We start from the raw sequence: 9,961 nt of genomic DNA, 5'->3' as shown, positions 1-9,961 counted from the left end.
GAGCATGAATTGCTTCTTGAGGTGTAAACTGCATGTCACGTTCCCTACACTCGTGGACCTTCTGGCTTTGTCTTGGGACGGCCACGTCACGCTGTCTCCAGGAGCTCTGTCCTCAGTGGAAAGTTTCAGTCTCCGGAGGTGCGGAGAGAAGGCTTCTCTGTTGGTTCTGATGGATGCTGTGACCGCTGAGCTGTCCACATACCTTGGTCTCGGTCCACCCTGCCCTGTTTGTTTGCCGTCTGGGTCGCTCCCGGGTGGACTCTCCCCTTTGCCACTTTCATGCCACTCCTGAAGCCATTTGGCTTACCCTCCTGCCCTCCTCCACCTGATCAGTGTGTCTGGGAACCTCACCCATCTTGCCTGATTGCTCAGAATGTATGAACCCAGCTCAGTAGACAGGGCACGCAGGCCCTGGCAGGCATTAACCAAGTTCAGCTTTGCATGGTTTTCTTTCTGGTCTGGGCTAGAGTCTTGCCATTCTGCATGGAGAGGGGAACCTGTTTGCTATTCTCTAGAATGGTCTAGAAACAGTGGTTGGCCATTGCCCTGGAAGAGGAGGTCGCCTGGGTGCTGGGGGAAGCAGCTGCTCCAGCTCTGACTTTGCTTGGGGCAAGTGATTCTCAGCCCTGGCTGCGTGCAGGTAACCCTTGGAGAGCTTTGAAAGCTCCCGGGACCCTGGCTGTATCCCAGAGCAGTTCAGCCAGAATCTGTGGAAGTGGGACCAGGGCTGTGGCATTTGTGAAGTTCCCCAGGTGATTCCAATACACTTGATAGGGACGACACCAGTGATGTGCAGTGAGGGAGAGTGAAGAGGTCTGAAACCCACCTTAGCAGGCGTGGAGAGGACATGTTACTCCCCGTTGTTCTGTGTGTGATTAAAGTTATAGGGGTATCATTGCACTTTCTTTCAATTTCTATTCGATTCTCTTCCAGTGTCTGGTTCGAAGATCACCTTCTGGGGGCAACACATTGCTTCCTCAGGTGCAGAAAAGGGTACAAAGGGCATAGAATTTGTTTGGTCCTGTTTTTGGTCCTCAGCAGGCTACTGTGATCACTCGGGCTGGTGACCCGTGGAGCAGGGCGGTGACTCAGGAGAGCTGGTTCATCTGGGGCTTTGGGCTCCCGCTTTAGGCTTCTCCTGTGCCGGCCACCCCACTCTCCCCCTGATTCTCACCTTGGCCTTGTCGTCTTCATAGATCCCCAGTCCAAGCATCCTGCTTTCCTACTGTGATGTCTCTCCTTCCATCCACTTTGGCCCCGTACTGCTAACCCCCTGCTGGGATCTCACCTTTTCTGGGGCTTCAGTGCTCCCCTTTCCTCTTACTTGGCCCATCACTTCTTTAGCACTTTTGCCAGCCCTCTACACTCCTGCACCCCTCCCGTATTTGTAGAGAGAATTGAAGCTGTAGATGAAAATTTTGCAACTTCTAAACCTGGCAGTGTCCTCACTAACCCTCTTTGAAACCTTCCTATTGCTATAGTGGAACCTCCTCCCCCATCTCTGAGGCCAACCTTCCAGCTGACCCGGAGAGGGGGGCACTTGCACCCCACCTATCCCCTCAATCTTCTCAGGACCTCACACTCGTGATCCCTTCTCTCTCTGTTGTCTTTTCACCCACTGGCTTTCACCTCCATCAGGCAACTGAAACAGCTCTGGCTGATGTTACCTGTACCTCTCGTGTTACCAAATCTGATGGATTTTTGCTCTCTGACCGAGACACAGCTGGCCCCTCTGTTCTTCAAGCGCTTCCTGCTCTGCCCTCTCCTGACTTCCTTCCACCTATCTGCACACTCCTCCTCAGTCTTCTTCGTTGACTCCTTCTTTTCTCACTAGCCATTAAGTGTAAACATTCCACAAGCAAGCCAGGTCCTAGGGGGCCATTCTGTTCAAAGCCAGTTACAAACTGTTCACACTTCATTCTTCTGCATGTGGACATCTAGCTTTCCTAACACCATTGGATGGAGAGACTGTCCTTTCTCCAGGGGATGGTACCCTCGTTGAAAATCATTTGACTATATATTCAAGGACTCATTTCTGGGCTCTGTATTCTATTCCATTTGTCTATATGTTTATCTTTATGACAGTGCCACATTGTTTTGCTTATTGTGGCTTTGTAATAATTTCCTTTGTCACTTCAAAAAACATTTAGTTTTTTGTTTTTTCACAGATGTGTGTGTGTGCCTGTGCGAATACAATTTAAAGAGTCACTGGAATACTACTCAACCATGAAAAAGATAAACTAATGCCATTTGCAGCAATATGGATGGAACAAGAGATTCTCATATTAAGTGAAGTAAGCCAGAAAAAAAGAGACAAATACCATATGATACCACTTATTTGTGGAATCTAAAATATGGCACAGATGACCCTATGTACAAGACAGAAACAGAGCATGACCAAGGAGAGCAGATTTGTGGTTCCTATGACGAAGGGGGGAGGGAATGGGATGGATGGGCAGTTTGGGGTTTTTTGATGCAAACTGATATATTTGGAGTGAATGGGAGTGGGGCTCTACTGTACAGCACAGGGAACTGGGTGTGATTGGGTCACATTGCTGTACAACAAAAATTGAAGAAACATTGTCAATCAACTATACTTTAATACATAAATTAAATTAAATTTTTTAAAAAAGCCCTAATGCCAAAATTGGGAGAAAAAAAACCCAAAACACCAAAAAACCAGTCAGTTACACTTTAAGGCTTATTACCCTGCCTCTCAAATCACACCCTGCCTCTCTTTGTCTTTTGCTTCCTGGAGGCAACCACTTTAACTCTTTGATCTTTTTCATTTGGAATTCATTGCTATATCCTTAAGTCAAATGAACATAGTGGTACTTCTTGGTTTTTAAGTTCTAGGCATTATCTATTGACTTATCATTGTGTTGAGAAGATTTAACTCTCTTTCACCACCATATTGGACTATGTGCACACTCTCTGACCCTTCATCCTCCTGGTAGAAGTAAATCATAAAAAGTCAGATGAGCATTACTGTGACAGTGGAAGTGTGCTTCCCAGCTGAGTCATGTAGAACACTGCCATATATTTTCTTTTCTTACAGAACTTTTGTTTTTCCTCAACTTAATCTTTTTTCTCTTTTCTGTTCCACATGCATGATTTCCACGAGTCTGTCCTCCACCATGCTTATTCTTTCTTCTGCCTGCTGCATTCTGAGGTTGGCTGCTTCTAATGAATTTTTTATTTCAGTTATTGTATGTTGCATCTCTGTTTGCTTAAGTTTTAAATCTTGTATCTCTTTGCTCAGTGCTTCCTGCAAATTATCCATCTTTGCCTCCAGTTTATTTCCAGTGTCTTGCATCATCTTCAGCATCAACAGTCTAAAGTCTTTTTCCTGTAGGCTGAGAATCTCCTGATCACTTAGCTGTTTTTCTGGGGTGTTTTCTTTCTCCCTTATGTGAGTTATAGTTCTCTGTCTTTTCATTTTTATAGGTTTTTGGCGTGGTGACCTTGTTACAGGTAATAGAGTTGTAGCCTCTCTTACTTCTGGTGTCTGCCCCCCTTGTGGCTGAAGTTGATATGGGGCTTGCTGTATGTTTCCTGATGGGAGGGACTGGTGCCTGCCCACTGGTAGGTGGGGCTGATTCCTATCCCTCTGGTGGGTGGGGCTTTATCTCTGGGTGGATTAGAGGGCTGTGTGCCTGGGGGGTCTTTAGGCAGCCTGTTTACTGAGGAGCAAATCCACCTGGATTGTCCTTTGCCCTGAGGCTTCTCAGCACTGATGGGTGGGGCCAGATTTTCCCAAAAAGACCACCTCCAGAGAAAGGAACGCTGCTGAATATTCCCAAGAGCTTTGTTTCCAATGCCCTTCCTCCACACAAGCCTCGGTCACCCCGTTTTCCCAGGAGAGCCTCCAAGAATAGCAGTCAGGTCCGATCTAGATTCCTATGGAGCCTCTGCTTTGCCCCGGGACCCAGTGCACATGAAAGTCTTTGTGTGCCTTTCAAGAATGAGGTCTCCATTTCCCCCTGTCCCATGGAGCTCCTGTGCACAAGCCCCATTGGTATTCAATGCCAGATGCTCTGGGGGCTCTTTCTCCCAGAGCCAGATCCCCAGGCTTGGGGACTTGACGTGGGGCTCAGAACTCCCACTCCTGTAGCTGAGTCTCTGTGAACCAGTTAGTTTCCAGTCTGTGGAGCTTCCCACCCGGGAGGTATGGGGTTGCTTATATCGAGGAATTGCCCCTCTTACCTCTTGAAGTGGCCTCCTCTTTGTCTTCTGGAGTAGGATATCTTTTTGAAAGTTTCCAGTCCATTTGGTTGAAGGTTGCTCAGCATTTGGTTGTAATTTTGTTGTTTTTATGAGAGAAGTTGAGCTCCAGTCCTTCTATTCCACCATCTTAATCCTGTCCTCCTCAATTTAAGAATATCTTTACTTGGAGCTCCCGCTGTGGCTCAGCAGGTTAAGAACCTGACTAGCATCCATGAGGATGTGGGTTCGATCTCTGCTGGCCTCACTCAGTGGGTTAAGGATCCATTGTTGCCACAGTCTGTGATGTAGGTTGCGGTCACGACTTGGATCTGGTGTTGCTACGGCTGAGATGTAGGCCGGCAGCTGCAGCTCTGATTCAATCCTTAGCCTGTGAACTTCCATATGGTGCAGGCGCGGCCCTAAAAAGCAAAAAAAAATTTCAGTGGTAAGCACTGGGAGTGCAATGCAAAGCACTGTACCTTTCCCATCCTGTTGCAGAGAGGATGACATCTGGGTATAGTGAGAAGGGGCAGCAAAGGTACAGGGATGGGAAAGTGTATGTGAATTCGGTGAAAGACGGAGGCTCAGTGTGGCTACAGTGCAGGATGCATGGGAATGCATCAGCCAAAGGAGAGCTAACGTCTTGGGCCTCTCTGTGCTCAGACTGAGTTCAGTCATTTATAGGCACCAAACTAGAGGTTCTAACAATATGATCATCCGAGAACTTGTTAGAAGTGAAAACCCTGAAGCCCCACTCAGACTCCCAGAACCAAAAACTCCAGGGTGGGGCCCAGCAATCTATGTTTGCAGAATCCCTCCCGATGGTTCTGGTGCAAGCTAATGGCTGAGAACCCTTAGGCTGTTCAGTTTGATGCTTACAACAGTGCCATAGCTAGGCACTCATTATCCCTTCTTTATAGATGGGGAGGCTGTCTCAAAGGGAGTGGGTAACTTAGCCAACATCCAGAGAGGTGTTGGAGCCAGCTTGCACTGGCTTGTGAGAGCAAATTATAAGCATCTCTTCCCAACTCTAAATTTAGCCATGTTACATTGGTAGCTTGAAACTGGCCATAGTGGAAGTATTAACACCATGGAAACTGGAAAATGCCACAAATCAGGGCATCTAGCCCACATTCACTGGCATAGCACCCTCAGGCTATTCACTTGGTAAGTGGTTGGTAGGCCTCACTCAGTGGGTTAAGGATCCATTGTCTTGAACCCTGATGGCGTGGCTCCCTAGTGCATGCTCTTAACCGCTAGGTTGAGCTCATTCTGAAAGTCTGGAAAGACAGGCTGGGATGTAGAAAACTTTAAGAGCATGTTCAAAACTTGGGCTTAAAAAACAAACAGGAGTTCCCATCATGGTGCAGTGGAAACGAATCTGACTAGGAACAATGAGGTTGCAGGTTTGATCCCTGGCCTCGCTCAGTGGGTTAAGGATCCGGCATGGCCATGACCTGTGGTGTAGGTCGCAGATGCAGCTCGAATCTGGTATTGCTGTGGCTATGGGGTAGGCCGGCAGCTGTAGCTCCGATTAGACCCCTAGCCTGGGAACCTCCATATGCCACAGGTGCGGCCCCAAAAAGCAAAAACAAAACAAAACAAAAAAGCTGAAAAACTGGGGCTTTATTCTGTACCCACTGGATTTTTCAGAACTTTGAATGGGTAAGTGATATGATTGTAGGTTTAGGCAAGAGACCTAGAGTGTTGGTTGTGGCTTTTCACTTGCCAATGTGGTAAAAGGTGGGGTGAGGGGCTGTTGTAGGGAAAGTCAAACTCCAGAGCTACGCTTCCTCGAGAAGGGCCTCCGTAGCCAGGGGCTGCCCATTGGCAGAAGAGGTAGTGAGGCCACGCAGAGCAGATGCCTCATGCCTCTCAAAGCCTCCTTGTCCTCCAGGAGACAGGTCCCCTGTCCCTCACCCTACCTGCACACAGCCCTGCTGGCCAGCGGTGTCCCAGGAGTCCTGTCCAGGTCAGTGCTCCCTTGGCAGCCACGGTAGCCACCCACGTGGTCACTTCCCCACACTCCTTCCTCACAGAACCTCGAGGGTTTGCAGGCCCCCTTTACATCAAGGCAGCCATCAGGGGAGGCTGGACAGCCCTTCGTTCCAAGAGGGTGAAGCCTGATAGTTTAAGCCAGCAGTTCTCAACAATTTTGGTCTCAAGACAATTCAAAATTGAGGACCCCCATGAGCTTTTGGTTTATGTGTTATTATATCAATTGATATCATCATATTAGAAAATAAAGCCGAGGAGCTCCTGTCATGGCTCAGCAAGTTAAGAACCCAGCGCGGTGTCTGTGAGAGTGCGGGTTTGATCCCTGGCCTCACTCGGTGGGTTAAGGATCTGGCATTGCTGCAAGCTGTGGCAGAGGTTGCCGATGTGGCTCGGATCTGGTGTTGCCTTGGCTGTGGTGTAGGCCAGCAGCTGTCGCTCTGATGCTACAGGTGTGGCCATAAAAAGAAAAAATTAAAGTTGAGAATTAAGCAATTATTTATTCATTCATTTAAAAATAATAATAGGAGCTCCCATTGTGGCTCAGTGGAAATGAACCTGACTGGTATCCATGAGGATGCAAGTTTGATCCCTGGCCCTGCTTAGGGGGTTAATGATCTGGCATTGTCCTGAGCTGTGTTGTAGGTCAAAGATGAAGCTTGGATTCTGCATTGCTGTGGCTGTGGTGTAGGCTGGCAGCTGTACCTGCAATTCTGCCCCTAGCCTGGGAACTTCCATATGCCGCACCTGGGGCCCTAAAAAATAAAATAATAATAATAATAATAGACCTATTACATGTTAATATAACACTTCTATGAGAAATTAGTATATTTTCTAACGCAAAAATATTTCATGAGAATATCCAGTTGTGAAAGAGAGGAGTGTTCATGTATTGTATAAATGAAATTTGCTAAGAGTAAATCTTAGCCTTCACATGCAAAAAAGACAGCTGTGTGAGTTGATGGAAATGCTGATTATCTCAACGGTGTTATTCATTTTGCGATACACACCTGTATCAAAACATCAGGTTGTACAACCTAAATATACATCATTTTTATTTGTCAGTCATACCTGAATAAGGCAGTGGTGGGGGGGGGAGAAAGAAAGAGAAGGGAGTTCCCTCTGTGGCCCAGTGGGTTAAGGACCTGGTGTTGTCTCTGCCATGTTGCTGCAGCTGTGGCATAGGTTGCAGCTGAGATTCGCCCGCGAGCAACTTCCTTGTGCTGTCAGTGCATGCCCCCTCCTCCCAAAAAAAAGAAAGGAAAGGAGTATTTGAATAACCCTTTCATGTAATTGTGGATATCTTCCTTTCATGCTATACCCAAACTCAACAAAGGCTAGTTTTTCTTTTTTGTTTTTTTTGTCTTTGGTCTTTTAAGGACCGCACCCGTGGCATATGGAGGTTCCCAGGCTAGGGGTCAAATCACAGCTGTAGCCGCCGGCCTACACCACAGCCACAGCAATGCCAGACTGAGCCGCCTCTGCAACCCACACCAGAGCTCATGGCAACGCTGGATCCTTAACCCACTGAGCGAGGCCAGGGATCGAACCCACAACCTCATGGTTCCTAGCCGGATTCATTTCCGCTGCGCCACAACGGGAACTCCCAAAGGGCAGTTTTTGTAAAGCTTAGTTGTAATGTGATATCTGAAATGAGGTCAATGAACTTTCCATACCCTGGTGCAGGAGCATCTATTGGTGTAGCTAGTGCTTTGGGTGGATCGTCTACCCATCTGTGATCATTTGGAAAATACTGCTTTACTGAGTATGCACATATTCCAAGTGTTGACACATTTTGTTATAGAGGGTAAAAAATAAAATCGTATTTGTTAATATCACCACCAAAAAGTTTTTATTGGGAAGCTGCCAAAGTCATGGTGTCAGATCCAAGTTTTCCAAAATTCGAATTTTTGTTTGAAAGCTTGAATTTCATCATTGGCCGCAAACGCTGTCAGTTGTTTTCCTTGAAATGACAGGCTCACTTTGTTCATTTTTGAGAAATGTCTGCCAAATACACAAGTTTGAATAACTAGAGTTGGACCATTGTTGTTCCACGTAAAAACTTTTTTCTCTGAAAAAAGTGACTAGTTTAGTTTACTCCTCAAACAATTGTACACATGCTTTTTCTCTAGACAGCCATTTTCAGACATGCTTTAGGCAGACTTTTTATCGATTGAATATTAAAATGTGTTTTAAAAAGACATGTCTAGGCATTGAGATTTAATAAAATTGATCATTCTTCTTGCTGTATCGAAGACATCCTAAAGTGAAATTGGCTTTATTTATTTTTTAACAGGAAGAGCACAATACTAAAGTGTGCCATGTATACTTTGCCAGTTCAGTTTGCCACTCCCTGGGTGCTAAGGCCTTAGCAGTTTAAACCATCATTGCTTATGTTTCATCAGTGCAAATATCAACATGGTTGATAAACCTTAAGATAAACTGTAAGATTAAAAAAAGTTCTTCAACACGGACTATTTCAACACCGCTTGTGTCATAGTCACATAAAAAATCTTTGTGGAGTTCCCTTCATGGTGCAGCGGAAAAGAATCTGACTGGTATCCATGAGGACACAGGTTCAATCCCTGGCCTTACTCAGTGGGTTAAGGATCCAGCATTGCTGTGAGCTGTGGCGTAGGTCACAGACACGGCTTAGATTCGCTGGTGTAGGCCGGCAGCTGTAGCTCCTGATTTGACCCCTAGCCTGGGAACCTCCATATGCCGCAGGTGTGGCCCTAAAAAGACCAAAAAAAAAAAAAAAAATTAACAAACGAAAAAACCAAAACGTCTTTGATTAGTTAGTGGTGATCCTCAACAAATACAAACAAAGCAGGTGATCCAGCTACCCCTGCGCATTTGTCCCTTGATGAGACAGTCATACAATTCTGCCAATGAGAGATCAGTTCAGGCTTCACATTGACAGAGACATTGTTAATTCAGCAAGTTGTTGTACCACTGGGAAGTGGCAGTGCTGTGGTTTTCATTCAGCAGGCATTCAGCAGTGTCACCTGGACCAGACTTTCTTAGTCTCTCAATTAATGCAGCTTGATGACTTATTCTGTCAGATGCTTCTGTGGCTTTTTTCATTTCTCATTTGAAGAGCTATAACAAATGGTATTTGGCTTTTTAACAGCTCATAATGTCTACGTTTAAAATATTGAATACTTTTCTTTAAACTCCTTTTTGTTTTCTTTTTTTCTTTTTTCTTTTTAGGGTTGCACCTGCAGCATATGGAAGTTCCCAGGCTAGAGGTTGAATTGGAGCTACAGCTGCGGCCTACACCACAGCCACAACAACGTGGGATCCAAGCCACGTCTGTGACCTAACCCATTGACGGAGGCCAGATATCGAACCCCTATCCTCATGGATACTAGTAGGATTCGTTTCTGCTGAGCCGCAGTGGGAACTCCCTAAACTCCTTTTTCTTTAAGCATCTTAAAATGATACCACAACTCAAATGGCCCCATCAGGGGTGGGGCAGGGGAGAGGCAAACAAGTGACCAGGGCACAGGATTTAAGGAGGTGCCCACTCTGTCTCCCTGTACTTTCAGGAGCCTGAGAATGAGTACCTCCTTACATTCTGTACCCTGGGCACCTCACTAGCTCCCCCTAGAACTGGCTCTGGATCCCATAATGCTATTCAGAAGTGCTCTGTTGCATAAGATACAGTAAGGTAAATAATACATTTCTATAAAGCTGAGGGAGATTGCTTTCATCCTGCTTTTGCTTCTTCTTCGTCTTTTTTCTTCTTCTTCCTCTT

The sequence above is a fragment of the Sus scrofa genome, chromosome 7 (genome assembly GCF_000003025.6).
Source record: "Sus scrofa isolate TJ Tabasco breed Duroc chromosome 7, Sscrofa11.1, whole genome shotgun sequence".
In the NCBI taxonomy this organism is placed as follows: domain Eukaryota; kingdom Metazoa; phylum Chordata; class Mammalia; order Artiodactyla; family Suidae; genus Sus; species Sus scrofa.
The sequence above is the reverse complement of the archived record's forward strand: the minus strand, read 5'-3'. Positions refer to the sequence as shown.